This window comes from Procambarus clarkii, chromosome 24, assembly GCF_040958095.1.
Source record: "Procambarus clarkii isolate CNS0578487 chromosome 24, FALCON_Pclarkii_2.0, whole genome shotgun sequence".
Taxonomy (NCBI): domain Eukaryota; kingdom Metazoa; phylum Arthropoda; class Malacostraca; order Decapoda; family Cambaridae; genus Procambarus; species Procambarus clarkii.
Genome location: NC_091173.1, coordinates 14,870,143 through 14,893,336, shown reverse-complemented (window position 1 = coordinate 14,893,336; position 23,194 = coordinate 14,870,143).

Here is a 23,194-nt window from a genome sequence, read left to right as displayed (position 1 = left end):
TCTCCTGCATGTTTCTGCTTGCAATTTTGTCGAGGCTTAATGGACGCTGTTAGGAAGATTAGGAGAGGTTATGAAGAGCTCGATTAGGTTGCACTAAATTAGCCGAGGTTAGGTTAGGTTTGGTTTGGTTAGGTTAGGTTAGGATGAGCCTCGTTAGGTCCCACTATCCTGGAGATCCTGGAGGTTTCCCGGATAGTGAGACCTAACAGTGGGATAGTGGATAGTGGCATTATTTAAGTTTCTCTAGGACGGCGGCTAACCTTCCTTGGGACAAAAACTCACAACAGTTGGCTGTTGTGGGTGAACAGAGGCTCAAGGTGGTTGTCTCAACGCCCCGGGGAGCGTTGTTCATACAGAACAACGCTCCCCGGGGCGTGTATTCATAGAGAACAACGCTCCCCGGGGCGTGTATTTATACTGAACAACGCTCCCCGGGGCGTGTATTCATAGAGAACAACGCTCCCCGGGGCGTGTATTCATAGAGAACAACGCTCCCCGGGGCGTGTATTCATACTGAACAACGCTCCCCGGGGCGTGTATTCATACAGAACAACGCTGAATAAAATTAAGCCACCCAAGAGGTGGCACGGGCATGAATAGCCCGTAACCGAGCACAACGCGCCACGGGGAGTGTATTCCTACTCCACGGGGCGTCCCAACTAATGAGGAGGGTGTAAAAACATAATCCCCCTCTGTGATGGGACACCTCCCCCTCCTTCTCCTCTCTCTCCCCTCTATATCTCTCTAATTTAACGTCTCCCCCCTCCCCTCACTCTCCCCTTCCCTACACTTGATCATTTAGTATTCTCACCCCACCCACCTCATTTCCCCTCATCACTATCGCCTTCCCCTCCCCCTCTTCACACACCGTTACTCTCCCTTTGTTTGTCTTCAAGCCGCAACACCTTACCTTACCACTAGGGCTTTTCTTAAATACAAGTCAATTGTCTCTTTTATGTGTAACTCTGTCCTGCTTCTTATTAATATCTGTGATGCTGTTTACTTTATTATTACAATACATCTTACTGCTTCCCACAGTCGGGGACAGGAAGCCTGCTCTTATGTTCATCGAGGTCCCCCCCCCCCCCCACCTACCCTTGGCTGAAGACCTTCCTCGGTATGCACACCACAACAGCTGCTTAATCCCCAGGGTACCAATTTACTGCTAGGTGAACAGGTGCATCAGGTGAATGACAACGTGTCCAACCGTCTCTGTGTCCCGCCTGTGAATATATCCCGGGATTCTCGGTTGTGAACCAAGGACGTAGACTACTGAGATACAACAGTCATCCATCAATCCAACAAAAAAAAAATTGAAAATCTGGCTCGTCGATGAAAAATAAATCATTTCTTTTTAAATGAATGAATGTATTTTTCTATACATAAATATATGCATGCCCGGGATGCCTCTGGCCACTTATACTGGAAATTGGCAGAACTAAAACACAATTATTGTGTCTATATACGGCCATGCGACTCCCCCTAGTAAACAATTGTGTCCCGTTCAGAGCCGGGGACTCGCTTGTTAAAAATAGAAAATGGAAAAATGCGAAACACCGACACAAAAAAAACGGGTTAATTAAAACAACGCGGGGGAACTGTATTAATTTCACAAACACTGCAACACGCATTTATCACACGAGGCCATAGTTATCACGTTAGCCTGACTACTCCTTACTTGCCGGCACTAATAGTTGTGTTGTCGATAGTGTTTCAAGAATATAGACATCTTAATATATATATACTTTAAAAGTGTTTCATTTTAATTGGGGAATAATATCCTTGGAAGCAGTCACTTCACACGTGATGAAAATACAACCATTTTTTTGGCTTGATCGTTGCGCTGGCAATTTGACCGACAATGTCAAGGGTTGTTTAACTGTGGGGTGATGGTTGTTTGCTTGTCACAGCTGGTCTGCTCGCGTTGAATGTCGTCATGTGTAAAGGACGTCGCCTCGCATACAACATGATCCGGGTTCGACTCCACGGTGGGGGGGAGGAAGTACACTAGGGAGGTTTTCTTGCGTTAAGCTTTAATTAGTCTCGGGTGGGCCTTCAGGTCCTCCTAGCCTGCAGTGAGGCAGAGAGGTAGACCCTCTCTGCCTTCTCTGATCGGGAAGGGGTCAGGATAAGGATTTGGGATAAGAATGGTGCCTTACCACTTGGATGGTTGGGGATTGAACGACGACCTGCATGATGGGGGGCATAACTTTAAAATATGCAATAAATGAAAACTTGTTCAATTTCAATCAATTTTTTTTTACTAGTTCTATATGAAAAGGGCTTCAACTTGGACAAGTTTCAACATCGTAGCCTAAATCGAAAGGAAGAAAAAAATATTTACTTATGATTAATTTTTTTTTTTTCAAAATGTTCAAAAATTAACATCAAACACAAGTGTCAACTGAAATCATGTCTATGAATCTCAGCTATCACAATAGCATATATAAAAAAGAATTTTAATAATTAGTTTTATCCAATATATATTTAGTTAAAAACAAATTTCGTTTTTGTTTTCTTCTAATTTTCTTTTAATTTATTTATCGGGCGATTTGCATGAAACTTATACATTGTACTGAACGTAAATCTATCTGTAAGGGTGTAAATTTTGGAGAAAATCTGTCTATGTCAACCTCTGCCACAGGTGGCAGAATCTTTGACTTCATTTTTTTTTCAACATAAAAACTTTTTCATTTATTATTAAATTTACATGAAACTTACACCTTATATGTATATCTTATGTTTCTACAATTAAGCAAAGATATTTTATTCATAAGTTCATTTATTGGTTTTATAAATATTTGTAAAAATATTTTCGCATACATTTTTTGGGGGAGTTTGAAAATTTCTATTAGTAAAACTAAACATATTTTAGATAATCATTTTGGTAAATTCCTTTATTATATGCTAATGTGATTGATGAGAGTCATAGAAATGATTTCACTTGAAACTTGTGGTTGTAGAGCAATTTTAAAATTGTTGAAAATTCGTTGAATTTTTTTTCTCCCTTTCTATTTAGGCTGTGATAATGAAACTTGGATCAGTTGCAGCCCTTTTCATTGTATATCAAAACTCCTCGTCTGCAACTATCCAAAAATGTTTGATTGAAATTGAAATTTTTTTAATATCCTAAGTTATGCCTCCTGAAGCGAGACTGTCGCTCTACCGTCCAGCCCAAGTGGATAGATACCCACCAGTGGCAGTGTCTCAGCCTTCACACAATGCACAGGTGCTGAACTCTAGTGATAATCACAAGATTATGTAATCATCTGGGTTTTCAAAAACCCAGATGGGCCACAAAGACATCAGAAAGAACTTTCTCAGTGTCAGAGTAGTTAGTAAATGGAATGCATTAGGCAGTGATGTGATGGAGGCTGACTCCATACACAGTTTCATATGAAGATTTGATAAGAGCCCAATAAGCTCCAGAATCTGTACACCAGTTGACTGACAGTTGAGAAGCGGGACCAAAGAGCAAAAGCTCAACCCCCGCAAGTACAACTAGGTGAGTACACGAATGTAGTGTGCTACTTAACTGGTTAACTTATGTTTATTCAACATTCACTTTTATTGCCAACATTATACCAGGAACATATGTTACATTTTTTGTATTGACTTTGTTTTACTTAATTCAACGTTTAATATTTTTGGTCATATTCAGTGAAAAAAATGTATATTTCCAAGTAAAATCATAGTTACTCACGTTCTACATAAATTATTAATATTTTATACAAAAATATACATTCTTCGTTATTAGCCTACAGCCTACATCTACATCCTACAATCCTACATCTATGTCTATACAATCAAATGTTTATTTTTTTGTCTGGCCAAAAGACGAGTCCAGACTCTTTGGGAAAGCTTCATCCAACTTTCAACCATGGCACATGATGGGTATGGGAGTATCATAGGCCAGTTATGGGGGGGGGGTCGGTCCAGGTGTCATTCTTTCAGAAATATCGTTATCTATAAAGATCCCCTGCGATTTTTACGAGGTGTGAAATGAAACCGTGGGTGAGCTTTCCCTAGAGTTCTGATGATTACTCGTGCCATTTATTCACGCATCGACAGCAAGAACTTCATACTCCCAATTATAAATGACCTAATTGATGCACAGAGTAAAGGGTCTCGAATCTCCTTTGTATGGATACCTTCACACATAAATATAACCCCTCATAATGAGACAGACATTGCAGCCAAATTAGCGTGTAACAAGTTTGAAGTTGAATTAGATCTAGGTATAGATCTCTGCTGTCAAAACTGTATTGATCCAAACATTCAGATCTGATAGGAAAGAACTTACTGACTCCCAACGACCTGAAAGTACTAGTATAAAAAGCTATGATTTGTTCAGATCTGAAACCTACATCTATGGACAGCACAAAACGTCCACTAGACTGTGCGACACAGTGGTTGCAAGGATCAGGTTGGGTTACCGTTACCTGTGACAGGTGGCTGCAGGTGACGGGTCTCCCAATCCTGAGCACTCCAGTTGCAAACTCTGTGAGCAGGAACTACGGCATGATCTCCCGCACTACATCACTGAATGCCCAGTTATTAGACCTTTCAGACCAGTTGGCATGAGGTACCTGGAGCTTTGCAATTACTTTATTCACTCTCGTATTCTTGAAGATATCCTCACAGTATACCCAAAATTTGCCAGTGCAGGCTATTAAACACATGGCTCTGTATGACTAACCATCCTGCGAGATGGGGACTTGTATTACCACTGCTACCTTATTCAATCTTGTGGTGTTGATATTCTCAAAATGCATCCGGAGTCTGCCAGTGCAGACCGCTTATCACATGCCTCTGTATGACTAACCATCCTGTGTGATGGGGATTTTTTAGCATCACCTAGTTAGCTTCTTTTTGACACACTGTACTCCACTTCATATAGTCTAGGGTAGCTGCACTAATGCAGATGTACCTAATATGTTAATAAAAAAAAAATTATTCACGCATATTCATGGTTTACTCGAAAATGACGAATGTGAATTTATTTAGATATTACATTTTCTGAGATAGAGAGGGGTGGGGGAAGAGAGAGAGAGGAGGGGAAGAATGAGGAGACAGAAAGAGAAGAGGGAGAGAAGAATGGGGAAAGAGAGGAGGAGGGAGAGGGAGGAGGGAGATAGAGAGAAATAGTGAGAGAGAAGCATAATGTTGGAAGAGAGGGAGATGAGATGTGGAGAGAGATGAGAGTGGTGAGAAAGGGAGAGAGAGAGGGGGGGTGTTGAGGAAGAGTGGAGGGAGAATGGTGGGGAGGGTGGGAGAGAGGGTGCCGAGGGACGGGAGATTGGGAGAAAGGGAGATAGTGAGGAAGAGAGAGAGAGAGAGAGAGAGAGAGAGAGAGAGAGAGAGAGAGAGAGAGAGAGAGAGAGAGAGAGAGAGAGAGAGAGAGAGAGAGAGAGAGAGTGTACTCACCTAGTTGTACTCGCCTAGTTGTGTTTGCGGGGGTTGAGCTCTGGCTCTTTGGTCCTGCCTCTCAACCGTCAATCAACAGGTGTACAGATTCATGAGCCTATCGGGCTCTGTCATATCTACACTTGAAACTGTGTATGGAGTCAGCCTCCACCACATCACTTCCTAATGCATTCCATTTGTCAACCACTCTGACACTAAAAAAGTTCTTTCTAATATCTCTGTGGCTCATTTGGGCACTCAGTTTCCACCTGTGTCCCCTTGTGCGTGTTCCCCTTGTGTTAAATAGACTGTCTTTATCTACCCTATCAATCCCCTTCAGAATCTTGAATGTGGTGATCATGTCCCCCCTAACTCTTCTGTCTTCCAGCGAAGTGAGGTTTAATTCCCGTAGTCTCTCCTCGTAGCTCATACCTCTCAGCTCGGGTACTAGTCTGGTGGCAAACCTTTGAACCTTTTCCAGTTTAGTCTTATCCTTGACTAGATATGGACTCCATGCTGGGGCTGCATACTCCAGGATTGGCCTGACATATGTAGTGTGTGTGTGTGTGTGTGTGTGTGTGTGTGTGTGCGTGTGCGTGTGCATGTGTATGTGTATGTGTGTGTGTGTGCATGTGTGTGTGCGTGTGTGAGTGTGTGTGTGTGTGTGTGTGTGTGTGTGTGTGTGTGTGTGTGTGTGTGTGTGTGTGCGTGCGTGTGTGCGTGCGTGTGTGTGTGTGTGTGTGAACGCGTACATGTGTATGTATATACACAATATATATGTATAATATATAAATACAATAAATACATATATATATATATATATATATATATATATATATATATATATATATATATATATATATATATATATATATATATATATATATATATATATTATACATATATATATATACATATATGTATGCAAATTAATATAAAACATTAGCTAGAGCGTAGTAAACATTGGAGAGTTTTACCACACTGTGCAAATGGAGGACAAAAGTTTGCCAGGAGTCTCTCACTCTCTCACGCAGAGTTGCCATAACGACGTCATCAAGCAGCATTACCAAGTCATGAGTCACAAATTGCTGTGAGAAACTTTGTTAACTCGTCTCTGTGTTGGGCATCACACTCACACACCTCAACACATCCCAGAGTCAACCGTGTCTAGCATATGTTAACGTTGGCAGCCTTGTTAACAAAAAAAATGTTCTTTTGGTCTGTTATGCCTGTTATGAGAGAGAGAGAGAGAGAGAGAGAGAGAGAGAGAGAGAGAGAGAGAGAGAGAGAGAGAGAGAGAGAGAGAGCAGAATGGCTGAAACTAGCCTAAGGACAGGTGGACAGGTAACGAGCCAGGTAGGTCAGTCACGTTAAAAAAACGTTTTTCATTCATAAACAGGAGGTTTAGCGATTGCATTAACGAGCATTTGACCATTGTTGATGAGGCCGGGCTGGATATTGTATAGCACAGGTGGAAGCTCTCAAACGATCGCTCAGCTGTACAGGGATTCTAGCCATTCCAAAAGTCTTGGAAGATGCTCTCCCTGAAGACCTCTGGGACAGTATCTGACCACAAGTGGTATAGCTGTGAACCTTACAGCTAAGGAGGAGGAATGTCGACAGTTACCTTCGACAGAGTCGGGCATAGATTAAGACAGTAATAAGAGACAGAGCAACACAGAAGATGTCCAGTGACCACAACACAGCGTCAGCATCTGCGAGGTGGTACAAGAACTCAACCAACTTACAACCACTAATTATAATAACCTGGAACAATAGAACGAGAGAAGTGCATTTACACCACATCAAACTTAGATATTCATGTGCACGGGAAATAGGCCTATCCGTTCCAGAAGAAGAAGAAGAGAGATGTCAACATTGTGGAGAAATGCTAAACACACAAGTAAAAACATTAACATTAACAAGTAAATTAACACATTAGTAAATTAACACACACACAACATTAACAAGTAAAAACATTATCTAAAACGGTGGCGAGTTATAAACCAAATCAGATTTGCAGTGGGACTTAACAGCACAAAAGAAGTAGCCAAAGATGGCATAACCTCACTCACTGGAGCAACACACGAGCCGTAAACACTCACTCACTGGAGCAACACACGAGCCGTAAACACTCACTCACTGGAGCAACACACGAGCCGTAAACACTCACTCACTGGAGCAACACACGAGCCGTAAACACTCATCCACAGCCTCAGTAAGTGAGAGAGGAGTGACACTTAGTGGGCCAGCCAGAGGCATAAGGCCCGTGCAGGAATATCCTCTATTCTCCCCTCAAGACCCTGCACATCTTCACACACACACACACACACACACACACACACACACACACACACACACACACACACACACACACACACACACACACACACACACACACACACCTTGAGGGCCGGCGTGAAGGATACACACACACACACACACACACACCTTGAGGGCCGGCGTGAAGGATACACACACACACACACACACACACACACACAGAACCCTGGATACAGCCTGTAGCAGCTGTCAAACTCCCAGGTACCTATTTGCCATGTGTGTGCGTGTATGCGTTTGAGTGCGTGTACGTGTGTGTGTGTCAATAAACCTTGCTCCTCTGGCAGTTCTGGCTTTACTCTGGTCAAGATCTGGTGCCAAATATTATATATTATTATTAATAATAATATTTCCACTCTTATCACTGATATTTTTGTCTCATACCAATCATCATTATTATTTAAATTAGCATTATAATACACCTAATAATAATATAACACAGATTATAAAAAAAAAATCTAATAGGCCTATCATGAAGTCACCATGGAAATGTTTTTCCAAATATTTCAAATAAATATTAATATATAAGAAGAGAACCTCAGAAGGAAACTGCAGCGCTGCCAGACCAAAACGACGCCACCAAAAACCCCGCTTAAAGTGTTCGGGAAGCGCCCCATTTGCCCTTATAAACGCTGCAGGTGGCCAACCAGAATCGCGTTTTTCTCTCTGACGTCGCGTCTGGCGGTTTCTGTTTGGCTGGGGGGCGCCTAGTGTCCCGAGTGAGGCGCGGTGCTGCAGGTTGCTAGGGGGGGTGGGGGGGGGGTTAGTGTCCCCTTGGGGGGGACTCGCCCCTGGAGGGGGGGGAATGGGGGAGTAGGGGGTAAGAGGCTTGTCTTGCTGCTTAGGACCTGCTGACCTTTGACACACCTGCTGGGGGGGGGACGCAAGTGTTGACCTTTTACACACCTGCTGGGGGGACCGCCAGTGTCGACCTGACACACCTGCTGGGGGGGGACGCCAGTGGCGACCTCTTACACACCTGCTGGGGGGGGACGCCAGTGTCGACCTCTTACACACTTGCTGGGGGGGGGACGCCAGTGTCGTCCTCTTACACACTTGCTGGGGGGGGACGCCAGTGTCGTCCTCTTACACACCTGCTGGGGGCGGGACGCCAGTGTTGTCCTCTGACACACCTGCTGGGGGGGGACGCCAGTGTCGATCTCTGACACACCTGCTGGAAGACGCCAGTTTGCCCAACCAGCTCTGCGTCGACGCCACATCATTTTAACAACCTGTCCTCTGGCAATGGTCCAGAGGCTGACCTCAAAAGAAGCGTCGATATTAACCTGAGGTTCGTTCAATAAACAGGAATGTTCTGATATATATAAATCAATATTATTATACGCTAGCATAGTGTTCATATTTAGGCCTAGGTTAGGTTAATTCCCAATACTTATTCCACGCAGCGTCCTTGACGTAGAGTCCCTGTCGTAGAGTCCCTGTCGTAGAGTCCCTGGCGTAGAGTCCCTGGCGTAGAGTCCCTGGCGTAGAGTCCTTGACGTAGAGTCCCTGGCGTAGAGTCCCTGGCGTAGAGTCCCTGGCGTAGAGTCCCTGGCGTAGAGTCCTTGACGTAGAGTCCCTGGCGTAGAGTCCCTGTCGTAGAGTCCTTGACGTAGAGTCCCTGGCGTAGAGTCCTTGACGTAGAGTCCCTGGCGTAGAGTCCCTGACGTAGAGTCCCTGGTGTACAGTTCCTGATGAGTTCTTGTTTGATGAAGGGACAGACAATCACAGTCGCTTCAACCCGTCCTCCTAATAGAACGTCGCATTTTTGACGTATTGCTCTTTACCTAAGGGCCAAAATTGGCCGTATTAGAAAATGGCTGGTCAAATTGACGTACCGCTCCGTTTTCTGTTTTGGGTCCTCTGGTAGGTGAGGATAAGGGGGCACTTTAGTACCACAGTTTCTTGACGTTGGGGAAACCTTTGGATGTGACGGGTTGTGTTTGTACGGCTGCCATCCCTCTTGTGTATGGCTGCCATCCCTCTCGTGTATGGCTGCCATCCCTCTCGTGTATGGCTGCCATCATCCCTCTCGTGTATGGCTGCCATCATCCCTCTCGTGTATGGCTGCCATCATCCCTCTCGTGTATGGCTGCCATCATCCCTCTCGTGTATGGCTGCCATCATCCCTCTCGTGTATGGCTGCCATCATCCCTCTCGTGTATGGCTGACATCATCCCTCTCGTGTATGGCTGCCATCATCCCTCTCGTGTATGGCTGCCATCATCCCTCTCGTGTATGGCTGCCATTCCTCTCGTGTATGGCTGCCATCATCCCTCTCGTGTATGGCTGCCATCATCCCTCTCGTGTATGGCTGCCATCCCTCTCGTGTATGGCTGCCATCCCTCTCGTGTATGGCTGCCATCATCCCTCTTGTGTATGGCTGCCATCATCCCTCTCGTGTATGGCTGCCATCCCTCTCGTGTATGGCTGCCATCCCTCTCGTGTATGGCTGCCATCATCCCTCTCGTGTATGGCTGCCATCATCCTTCTCGTGTATGGCTGCCATCATCCCTCTCGTGTATGGCTGCCATCATCCCTCTCGTGTATGGCTGCCATCCCTCGCGTATATGGCTGCCATCCCTCTCGTGTATGGCTGCCATCATCCCTCTCGTGTATGGCTGCCATCATCCCTCTCGTGTATGGCTGCCATCATCCCTCTCGTGTATGGCTGCCATCATCCCTCTCGTGTATGGCTGCCATCATCCCTCTCGTGTATGGCTGCCATCCCTCTCGTATATGGCTGCCATCCCTCTCGTGTATGGCTGCCATCCCTCTCGTGTATGGCTGCCATCATCCCTCTCGTGTATGGCTGCCATCCCTCTCGTGTATGGCTGCCATCCCTCGCGTGTATGGCTGCCATCCCTCTCGTGTATGGCTGCCATCATCCCTCTCGTGTATGGCTGCCATCATCCCTCTCGTGTATGGCTGCCATCATCCCTCTCGTGTATGGCTGCCATCATCCCTCTCGTGTAGGGCTGCCATCCCGTATGGCTGCCATCTTCTCCTGTTGCCACTGATGTTGCTGTCTTCCAACCGCCGCAGGAAGCTCAGCAGATGTTGCTGTCTGTGCCAAGCGGCCCACAGTTGCACCAGCCTCCTGCAGTGGGTTGATTACAATCCTATAATCGGGGCTCTACACTGGTGCTGTCCGCGAGCCTGGAATGCACGCAACTGGTATCAGTGAGTGCGGAGATGCACGCAACTGGTGTCAGTGAGTGCGGAGATGCAAGCAACTGGTGTCAGTGAGTGCGGAGATGCACGCAACTGGTGTCAGTGAGTGCGGAGATGCAAGCAACTGGTGTCAGTGAGTGCGGAGATGCAAGCAACTGGTGTCAGTGAGTGCGGAGATGCAAGCAACTGGTGTCAGTGAGTGCGGAGATGCACGCAACTTGTGTCAGTGAGCGCGGAGATGTACACACACACACACACACACAATGGAATAACAATGCCAAAAGCCGTAAACACACAAAAATAATCCCCCCCCCCTCTCTCCCCTTCCCCTCCCCCCCTCATTCCCTCTTCCCCTCCCCCCCCTAAGCTCTCTAAAGGGGCTATAGCATATACCTGTGAATTCATAATTTTAACCTGACACCTCTCTCCTCCATCCCCCCCCCCCAACCTCCAACCCCAACTCCCTCCCCCTCCCCCCCTCTTTTGCTGCCGTCCCCCTCCCTCCCTAGAAACCCCCTTCCCACCCCCTCCTCACCCCTCCCCCATTTACCGACCCCCCCTCCCCCACTCTCCTCCTCTCATCCTGTTATGTGCTCGACTGGCTCTGGTTGTTAAGCTGTTATTAATTCGACAACATCCCGGTTACTTCTGCACCAGCTTAATGTGTGTTTTTTAAGCTCAGTGATGAGGGAGGGGGGGGGGAGGGGTGTGGGAGGGGGGGGGGAAGGGGGGTGAGAGGGGGTGGGAGGGTGAGGGAGGGGGAAGTGACGAGTGTTAATTTTATATAGGATTGTGAGGAGGCAGAGCAGAGCAGAGAGGGCGAATATCCTTCACAGGAAGCGTTGAACTTTTTGTTTCTGTCTGCCTTCTCTAAAACACGTTTTCCTGTAATCCTCCTCTCATCCTCTTCCTGTAATCTTCCTCTCATACTCTTCCTGTAATCCTCCTCTCATCCTCTTCCTGTAATCCTCCTCTCATCCTCTTCCTGTAATCTTCCTCTCATACTCTTCCTGTAATCCTCCTCTCATCCTCTTCCTGTAATCCTCCTCTCATCCTCTTCCTGTAATCCTCCTCGTACTTTTATCTCCACTTCCTGGTTCACAGTCTCCGGGTCCTCGGCTCTTTTGCTCCAATCAGAAATTAAAAAAAAAAAAACATTTTCGAATCACGCGAGGATGTACTGTGATGAACTGTGTGTTGTGGGGTGTTTGGTCTTCCATTAGTGTATCGCGGAGACTCATTTGTCTCCCCCTCACTGTTGCCAGTCACACACACCTGCACTGGCAACAATGACGGCTAGGCACACACACACACACACACCGGCGCTGGTAACTATGATGTCTCTGCACGCACCAGGGGAGGCAATTCAGGTGGTTAGGCACACACACCTGCATTGGCAACAATGATGGCTAGGCACACACCTGCACTGGCAACAATGACGGCTAGGCGCACACACACACACACACCGGTGCTGGTAACTATGATGTCTCTGCACGCACCAGGGGAGGCAATTCAGGTGGCTAGGCACACACACCTGCATTGGCAACAATGATGGCTAGGCACACACCTGCACTGGCAACAATGATGGCTAGGCACACACACCTGCACTGGCAACAATGATGGCTAGGCACACACACTTGCACTGGCAACAATGATGGCTAGCCACACACCTGCACTGGCAACAATGATGGCTAGCCACACACCTGCACTGGCAACAATGATGGCTAGCCACACACCTGCACTGGCAACAATGATGGCTAGCCACACACCTGCACTGACAACAATGATGGCTAGGCACACACCTGCACTGGCAAAAGTTAGAACATTATTCAGAAACCTAAGTAAGGAGGCATTTAGGGCGCTTTACACTGCCTACATGAGGCCAGTCTTAGAGTATGCTGCGCCATCATGGAGTCCCCACCTGAAGAAGCACATAAGGAGACTGGAAAAGGTTCAGCAGTTTGCAACGAGATTCGTCCCAGAGTTACGAGGGATGGGGTATGAAGAGCGCCTGAAGGAACTGTGCCTTACGACACAAGAAAGAAGAAGGCAGAGGGTGGATATGATAAGAACGTATAAAATACTCAGGGGGATTGACAGAGTGGACATAGACGAAATGTTCACACGGAATAGTAACAGAACGAAGGGACATGTGTGGAAGCTGGAAACTCAGATGAGTCACAGGGATGTTAGAAAGTTTTCTTTTAGCGTGAGAGTAGTGGAAAAATGGAGCAGGTTGTGGAAGCAAATTCTATTCATAATTTTTAAAACTAGGTATGATAGGGAAATATGACCGGAGTCATTGCTGTAAACAACCGATGGCTGGAAAGACGGGATCTAAGAGTCAATGCTTGATCCTGCAGACACAAATAGGTGAGTACAAATAGGTGAGTACACACACACACACACACACTGCACATATGTGGCCCAAAGCCCACAGTATATATCATCCCAAACTCTTTTTCCTTAAAATGAATAAATCATTTCATATCTCCAATTGCGTCTCTGAAATCCTTAATTAAAAACAACTAATTTAGAATGATGAAGCCGAGCAGGTGTGGCCGACAGGTGGCGCTGGCATACAAAACAAAGCCTAGCGTTCGCCTCGCTGAATCCGGATATTATATTGCCCTTCCGGAATGGAGTATAATTCTGTTTTTGTATACTCAATTAAAATGGACCGATACAAAACACAATTATACAAATATCATGCAGATCATACACAATTAGTTTTGGCCCAAGGAGCGTCAGAATAATTTCCCAGAAAGGGACGAGATTCTAGTTGCCATTTAGAATCACCAACTAGAATCAACTAGAATCATCTAGTTGGCTTATAAAGTTACTAGGACATACTGTAGTAAATTTAACATAAATGTCGTCTTCAAAAGAACAGCTGGTGACTATACTTGTTTCTTAACAAAAATTACCATTTAAAATTGGGCGCTGATAAAATGGGTGAGAATGGGTTGATGGGGGACCCTCCCCAGGCCCTATAGGAGCCTCAAATTAATGGGTTTGGACACCCCCCATCCTCACGATATGACACGGTGAAAGATACAACTGTTTCGCCTGACCCGAAACATTCGAAGCGAAGTAACCGGTTAAAATATTGAGGTCAATGCTCAGAAAACGGTGTTTTCTGTGCAAATAAAAAAATGTTTCGGTGCTTTAATTTTGACTAAAACAAGGACAATTTTGACGAATTTATTGATTGCGTAAATAATACAACAAGGACAAGTCAAAAAACATTACACATTTAACTTAAAGTTTCACACTTGAATACAAGATACAAAAGTTACAAAACAGCATTGACTTGATATCGACAACATAAAAGTTCACGCCTGTTTTTACCCCGAGAAGTAGCAGAAATAATTTATATAATTGATTTCAATAAAAATAAAAATCTATTAACTTTATATGAATTGTGATACAATGTTTTTCAACGAATAATTATACCACAAAATACAGGTCCCCAGATTTTTTCACTATTCGCCTGATATTGAGCATTATTGAGAATGTTTATCTACTTAGGATATATCACACAGTTATCCGAATATTAATGCTTGGAGGACCTAATCTGCCACCTTTCTGCCTGATGTGTACACGCACACACACGCTCGCACTCACACACACAGGCACACACGCACACACTAATAGTAGTGGAAAAATTGGAATGCACTTAAGGAGCAGGTTGTGGAAGCAAACTCTATTCATAATTTTAAAACTAGATATGATAGGGCAATATGACCGGGGTCATTGCTGTAAACAACCGATGGCTAAAAAGGCGGGATCCAAGAGTCAATGCTTGATCCTACAGGCACAGATAGGTGAGTAAAAATAGGCGAGTTCACACACACACACACACACACACACACACACACACACACACACACACACACACACACACACACACACACACACACGCACACGCACACGCACGCACACACATATGAATCTGGTTTTCAGCGGAGCTGCGTTTTGCATACGGGCGCCACCTGCATGCAACACCTGTAATATATGATCTTGGTACAGAATATTACACTTGGCAATTTCTGTGCAAAAACATTATATATATATATATATATATATATATATATATATATATATATATATATATATATATGTATATATATATATATATATAATATATATATATATATATATATATATATTTTTTTTTTTTTTTTTGACTGATATTTGAAACAATCTTAACAATTTCAAAGATCACGATTCTTGACCATTGAGTAATAAATACAATTGGGCTGAAATATTTAAATATCTCAGAAAGTTAAGTGGGCGATCAGAAAGGCAGGTTTTCAACTGAGGAACTGGAAAGGGCTTCGTCAACTAAATGATTAGGAATATTAAAAATATAATTTAATAAAGATTGGGATTCTGGGAGAGGAAACATAATTGGGAGAGAAGCGTGGAACTTACAAATTAGGAAGATGGGTTTATGGAATTTAAGTGATTATAATGATAATGGAGAGGATGTTGAAAAAAAAAATTGGAGAAATTTTGAATTGTTGAAAATAGGATTGGAGTTCTGGGTAGCAGCTGGTATCGTAGGAGGGAGGGGGTACTATCAGGAGAAAGCGCCAAGCCATTACGACTATATAGCACTTGGAAGGGGGTCAGGATAAGGATTAGGGATGGGACAAGGGGGAAGGGAGGAATGGTGCCCAACCACTTGGACGGTCGGGGATTTAACGCCGACCTGCATGATAGACGGTCGCTCTACCGTCTAGCCCAAGTGGTTGGGCTGGCGTCATAAGAACTTGAAATGAAGTTTTGGGATTCAGACATTTTTGTACAGTTAAACAAACACTTTAAAGGATTTAAATGGGTTCTAAGAGATTTAAAAGACTGGATTGACAGGAGATTAACAAAGCTGAAGGCCGCATGTTGCAGAAGGATTTAAAAGGGAGCCGAGGGCTTCAGATTGAGTTCAAAGTTCACGGAATAAAAGATATTTAAGGACACAGAAATCACAATAGCGTGATGCATCAAATGAGCAAAAGATTAAGGCGCGTCTGGGATACTCTCAGACGTAGGTTCGAAACCTCATCACGGCCCTTGTGGATTTGTTCAGGTATTTAAGGGATTGTGAAGGGAGCCAAGGAGATGTGACAGTGTGTCAACCCTTCCGTTGTGAACAGGAACCAAACCAAACGGTTGGACAGTAAACTGGATGATTCGGAATGAGAGTGAATGACAGGCAAGCGAAATGGGGGGTATTGGAAAAGGTCTAATCGACTGAGACGTGAAATAAAGGGAAGTGAGGCAATTAGTGAGGGGAGGAGTTAAGGCTATGAGAGACTGAAGTGCTAGGTTGTAAGGGGACAAGGGACTCGGCTGTGCGCCCCTTGTGATTGAGTAGTGAGGGACGAGAGATTATGTTGTGAGGGAATAGTGATTAAATGGATGAAAACCAATGGGTTAGGTCGCCAGGGACTGACATGTGAGAGGCCGGGCTGAATTGGAATTAGGTCGAGGGGATTAAAGGTAAATTGTGAGATTCCAAATTATAGGTATTGTATGGTATTTTAATCCTGGTGAGCTCCTCAATCTGTTGTGAAAGGCCGAGGCTGTGTACATTTCTGTAACGTTTTGGCATAATTAGTTTGTCAGTTATCCTTCAAATTGTATTCTTCTTCTAATAATGTATTATATGTTTTGCCAATATTTTTTGTTACGGCTGTATTAGTGGTACAGGTGTTTTACGGCTGTATTAGTGGTACAGGTGTTTTACGGCTGTATTAGTGGTACAGGTGTTTTACGGCTGTATTAGTGGTACAGGTGTTTTACGGCTGTATTAGTGGTACAGGTGTTTTACGGCTGTACTAGTTTTAGTACTATTAGTAATAATTAGTACTACTACTAGTACTAATGATTTATACAAATCACTCACGAACAAAGCTATTAACCCTAAAGTTGGGAGATTCCAGATCCTATTTGCCTTAGACGCAAGGGATCAAAGGCAAGGCTGTGAGGCACTAGTTTTAGCTACGTGATTATAGAGACTAGGCCTGAGATACTAGAAGCTAGGTTGTCACGAACTAAGATTTAGGTTCTGAGAACTAAACGTGAGCTGTCTGCCAGAGTCTTAGGGGGGTGGGGGGTGGGAGTGGGATAGACAATCATACAATGCTCCTAAAGCCTTACATTCCTCATCGCTAAACATTTCGACAAGGAATTTCTCAGCAAGCACGGTGTTGCCAGCGTGTGTGTGTGTGTTTCCTGGAATTAAATCAGCCTAGAGGTTTGTGTGTGAGGGGGGGAGGGGGGGGGGTTGAGTTACTGCGAGTGACTCCACATTTGCATTTGGTTATTATGGTTCAACCTACTGGGTTCCAAGGCTAGGATTTCCGTCTCCCTTTCGCTCACTCACACACACACACACACACACACACACACACACACACACACACACACACACACACACACACCTGCGGGGTATGCAAGGCTGGCGAACATAAGAACTGCCTTCGGAAACTTATGTGAGGAATCATTCAAAACGTTTTGTTCCTCATATGTCAGACCAATACTGGAATATGCAGCGCCAGCGTGGAGAGTCCATATCTAGTCAAACACACAACGTAGAAAAGGTTTAGAGGTATGCCACCAGGCTAGTCGCCGAGCTGAGAGGAATGAGCTATGAGCAATGATTACTGGAACTGAACCTCACGACGCTGGAAGACAAAAGAGTTAGGGGAGACATGAGCACTACCTACAAATTTCTCAGAGGAATTGACACGGGTAGATAAAGATAAACAGTTTGGCACAGGTGGTACACGAACAAGGGAACACAGGTGGGGAAATATGTACCCAAATAAGCCACAGGGACGGCAGAAAGAACTTATTAAGTGTCAAAGTAGTTAACAGATGGAATGCACTAGGAAGTGATGTGGTGGAGGCTGACTCCATACACAGTTTCAAATGTAGATATGATAGAGCCCAGTAGGCTCAGGAACCTGTACACCAGTTGATTAACAGTTGAGAGGCGGGACCAAAGAGGCGGGCTGCAGTGGCTATGCAGGCCTGCGAGCCGCTTAAAGCTACAGCCTGTTGGATCAAATTATCACTAGTAAAGCCTTGCTCAAGGCCGGGCTAGGGGAGTAGACGAACTCCCAGAACCCTCTACAGGTATACTCCAGGTAACCTTCGACCACTGTTGCCAGATTGGCTGTGTTCAAAAGCCATTGTTACCAGTCTGGGACTCTCCAATCTCCACTGTGTTGCTACCTAATCAGTTTGTAGTAGCTTAAACTCCCGTGGACTGGAATCTGAATTTTGCATTCAATTTTGTATCCTGCGTTTCTGAGACTACTCCCCCCCCCCTTCTCTCTCTCTCTCTCTCTCTCTCTCTCTCTCTCTCTCTCTCTCTCTCTCTCTCTCTCTCTCTCTCTCTCTCTCTCTCTCTCTCTCTCTCTCTCTCTCTCTCTCTCTAGCCTCTGTAGGAGACCTGAATCTGATCACTTTATTCAGACTTCCTAATACAACTCTGAATAAATTGAACCAAGAGGTTTCCCATTGTACCAAATGTGTCCCATTGTACCAAAAATCCCCATTTGTACCAAAAGAGTCAATTGTTCCACTGGAGATATGTCCACATGAATGACCCCTGATGGGCTGTTCGAAGTGCGTCCAGCATGCCAGTCCTTCGCGTGCCACGGGCCAGGCTCCCCTCCTCCTCCCTTCCTAAGAGGAAATGAGATTTGACTCTAATGACGCGACAACTCTGCTGGCGGTGCTGCCTGGGCACCTTGCAGGCCGTCGGAGGCACTCAACCCGTCGGAGGCACTCCTGGCCGTCGGAGGCACTCAACCCGTCGGAGGCACTCCTGGCCGTCGGAGGCACTCCTGGCCGTCGGAGGCACTCCTGGTCGTCGGATGCACTCCTGACTGGCGGAGGCACTCCTGGCCGTCGGAGGCACTCAACCCGTCGGAGGCACTCCTGGCCGTCGGAGGCACTCAACCCGTCGGAGGTACTCCTGGTCGTCGGATGCACTCCTGACTGCCGGAGGCACTCAACCCGTCGGAGGCACTCCTGGCCGTCGGAGGCACTCCTGACTGCCGGAGGCACTCCTGGCCGTCGGAGGCACTAAAGGGCGTAAACTGCGCCTCACAGCCTGACAAGGGTAAACAAGGCCGGGAGGGATGCTTTGTCACAGCCTTAATTCTCTTACCACAAACACAGCAGTAGCCTCCACAGGCTTCATGCGAGACACTCCTCGCTTTTAGCAAATGATATATAAGAAGAAGAGGAAGAAGGAGGAGGAGAAGGAGAAGGGGAGAGAGAGGGAGAGAGAGAAGAGTGAACATGGAGGAACACAGAGAATGAAGATAACGACTCGAGAAAGAACTAAGATATCAAGGAAGTAACTATAGATAGAGGCGAGGTGAGGATAGCCGAAGGCTCTCTCCCTACTCTTCGCTGCCTCCGCCTCCCACAACCTTGCTGCGTCGTGCATATGCAAGATGAACACTTGACACTAGTGTTGCAACAACACCCACTGCCACTCTCTCTACTGGCACTTGTCTCAATATATTGCGTCATGTATTGCTGGCACCCGTCCACACCCGTCCACCCAGCACCCGTCCACCCAGCACCCGTCCACCCACCTGTCCCCCCAGCACCCGTCCACCCAGCACCCGTCCACCCACCTGTCCCCCCAGCACCCGTCCAGCCAGCACCCGTCCACCCAGCACCCGTCCACCCAGCACCCGTCCACCCAGCTTTCCCCCCAGCACCCGTCCAGCCAGCACCCGTCCAGCCAGCACCCGTCCCCCCACCACCCGTTCACCCAGCACCCGTCCACCCAGCACCCGTCCACCCAGCACCCGTCCACCCAGCACCCGTCCACCCAGCACCCGTCCACCCAACACCCGTCTACCCACCACCCGTCCACCTGTAAAACACAATTATGAGCCGGTACCTCCAGGATTTACCTGACGGCTCGCTGTGTTTCCCTTCGTGTCCTTGAAACACAGTAGCAACCTTCCTTAGGGGGCTGGAGGCCTGGTTAGGGCTTCCCGCCAGGGACAGGCAGGGGGTTTAGGGGGGCAGAGAAGGCAGGGGAAGGGGGTAGACAGGGAGTTTAGGGGGACAGGGAAGGAAGGGGAAAGGGGGTAGTCAGGGGTGGGGGGAGGGAGGAACGGGAGGGGAAGTTTAAAGTTGATATTCTGGAATTAAATACAAATATATGAATAAGTGATTTCGTTCACATTTATTTGTAATTAACAGTACTGTTGTGCAGTCAGTGCTAGTTCCCCCTCCCCTCCCCCCCCCCCCTATGCAGTCCCCGTGGCGCAGTGGGAACACACTCGCCCTGCGCTTCGCCAGGGATTTGGCCTGGGTTCGTATCCTGGCCTGGGAGGATTGACTTGGCGCCATTCCTTGACTGTACGCCTCTGTTCACCTGAATGGGTACCTGGTTGTTAAACGATTAGGCGGGTCGTATTCCAGGGTCAATTAAGATTAATGGCCTGCCCGAATCATTATGCGTGCTAGTGGCTTTACAAGAATATATATATATATATATATATATATATATATATATATATATATATATATATAAAGTTATAGTACCACAGTCACTGGTAGAAAAAGAGGAGACATGTGCAACAAGGCTGGATCTAACACGAAGAACTGAACCCTCAGAATACCGGAGGACGGAAGGAACAGAGGAGACATGATTGCAACGTACAAAATTCCAAGGGAGCAGACAAAGTGTACAAGGAATCAATAGTAATCGTAACGGCATAGTTTGTAGGTGGAGGCGCAAATGAGTCACAGCTACATCGATTTATTTTCCTTTCTGAGTAAAAGTTATACACGAAGAGTTGTAAATGAAATGAGTAAATAAGATGTTGAAAGGACACCTATTCACAGCTTTCAACCATATACGATACGTTATAAGCTTAGGAGCTAAAGCTCGATTCCGCAATTCAATTCCCAGGTGAACAAATATACATTACAAATTTGTATTTAAATTACACTTATCGCCAACCCGCACAACTTAACCGATCAACACAAGCTATTCAAATTAAGGCTTAAAAAGTCAAGCTAACACTATCCGCCAACAGAATTAACATGAAACAAATTTCCACTTAGAATTCCTAGGACGCTAAAACCCCGATTTACCCAGACGCAAGTCGTGACGCAGAATAAGGCTGAAAAAATTAGCCGAATAAGAAAAAAAATCTTATGCAAATTCAGTATGCAAATGAGGTCGGAGCATATAAAAAAAATGGCGTAAATGAAAAAAAAAATGAAAAATTTATGAGGGGGGAGGGGGGTTACGCATTTGAAGGTGTGCGTGCGTAGCATTGTGGAGACGGAGCACCGCGGTGAGGATGGGTTCCTTGAGACAATCAACTGGGGCAATGCTGGGGGGGGGGGGGGGATTCGAACCAGCGACCTGGGGTGACCATGACGACCAGTGTTGTCCTGGCGACCTCCGGAGAGGTGGTGCTGCGCCGTGGTGATGCATGGGCTGGGGGAGACGCCATCACTATCCTAGTGACATTTTCCTCTCCCATCACTCCTTAGACGTTCCATCCCTTCACATCACCCCCCGTTCCTTACTTCCTTTCTTCCTTCCTTCCTTCCTTCCTTTATTCCTTCCTTCCTTCCTTCCTTCCTTCCTTCCTTCCTTCCTTCCTTCCTTCCTTCCTTCCTTCCTTCCTTCCTTCCTTCTTTCCTTCCTTCCTTCCTTCCTTCCTTCCTTCCTTCCTTCCTTCCTTCCTTCCTTCCTTCCTTCCTTCCTTCCTTCAATCCTTCCTTCCTTCCTTTAATACCCTCTTCTGTCCTCATCCTTTCCCCATGTCCCCACACCACCCCTACCCCTCACACCTTGCCGTGCCCTCACATGTGTGTGTGTGTGTGTGTGAGTGTGTGACACAGATGCCACTGGGGCCGTGTGCGTCTTTTGGCACACACACACACACACACACACACACGCGCGTGCACCACTGTGTAGCGTGGAGCCGGGAGAGTAAATATAATCTTGCCTCAGCCTTGAGGTGCCACAGCCGCGAGTGACTTCAATTATTTAGCCCAATTGAGGCGATATTTGTCCGGCTGCAGCTTTGCTTCAGATTGCTTTTCTGGGCTGCAGATACCAGATGTGGGCGTGGGTGTGTGTGGGCGTGGGTGGGTGTGGGTGGGGGGGTACTTGGGTGTGGGCGTGGGTGGGTGTTGTGGGTGTGGATTAGAGCTGTGGGTGGGTCTTTGTGTTGGGAGTGTGAGTAGATACAGTATCTACTGTATCTACTACTTTGTGTTGGGAGTGTGAGTAGATACAGTATCTACTGTATCTACTACTTTGTGTTGGGAGTGTATCGTTGGTACAGGAAATTTCTGGGTGTTGAGGTGGGTAGGTGGGGGGTTAAGTGTAGATCTGATTACTGAGCCTTGATTACTGATCCTTGATTACTGAGTCTTGATTACTGATCCTTGATTACTGAGTCTTGATTACTGAACCTTGATTACCGAGCCTTGATTACTTCAGGTGTCCACAGGTGAGTTTACAACAGCACCGTTGTTATTGTTTAAGATTCGCTACCTGGAACAAAAAGTTCCAAGTAGCACGGGCTATGGAGAGCCCGTAATTGCAACAGCACCTTTTCACCCCCGTTGCTCAAGTGACCTTTGGCAAGATCTGTGATGCCGTTCGTGTTTGTGAAAGAGAATGTCTAAAGTATCCTCCTCCTCCTCTGTTTGATTAACGGGAGTCACGCCTCTTCTGTTCCTGTTATTTTCATATTACCTGGTCGTTTCTGGCCACCACAACGGCGTTGGCGTTGGCAGTTATTATTATTATTATTAACATCTTTATTGACAAAATTAATTACAATTTTGTCTAATCTGAGGATTTTGATAGTCTTATTAAAGTGAGGATAATGCTGGTATTCACTGTCACGCTAGACAGAGGGTCATACACAAGACAATAGGTCTAAACTGTAGGCTGAAGCACATATATATCATGGTTACAATCAATGTTTTAATGTATGTTACTCTCTGTCCTTTAGCAATGTTGCAATATCAACAAGGCCTATCTCGTAGGTACTGGTTGCAAAGGGTATATGCCAGGTCTGGAGCTGTGTAATGTGTGGTTGTGTGTTCTCTTACTATAGGCGATCTCTCTCTCAGCTTTCTCTCCTCTAACTCACACTTTTGTTTCAGTGCTCCTCTTTCTCTCTCTGTCTCTGTCTCTCTCTCTCTCTCTCTCTCTCTCTCTCTCTCTCTCTCTCTCTCTCTCTCTCTCTCT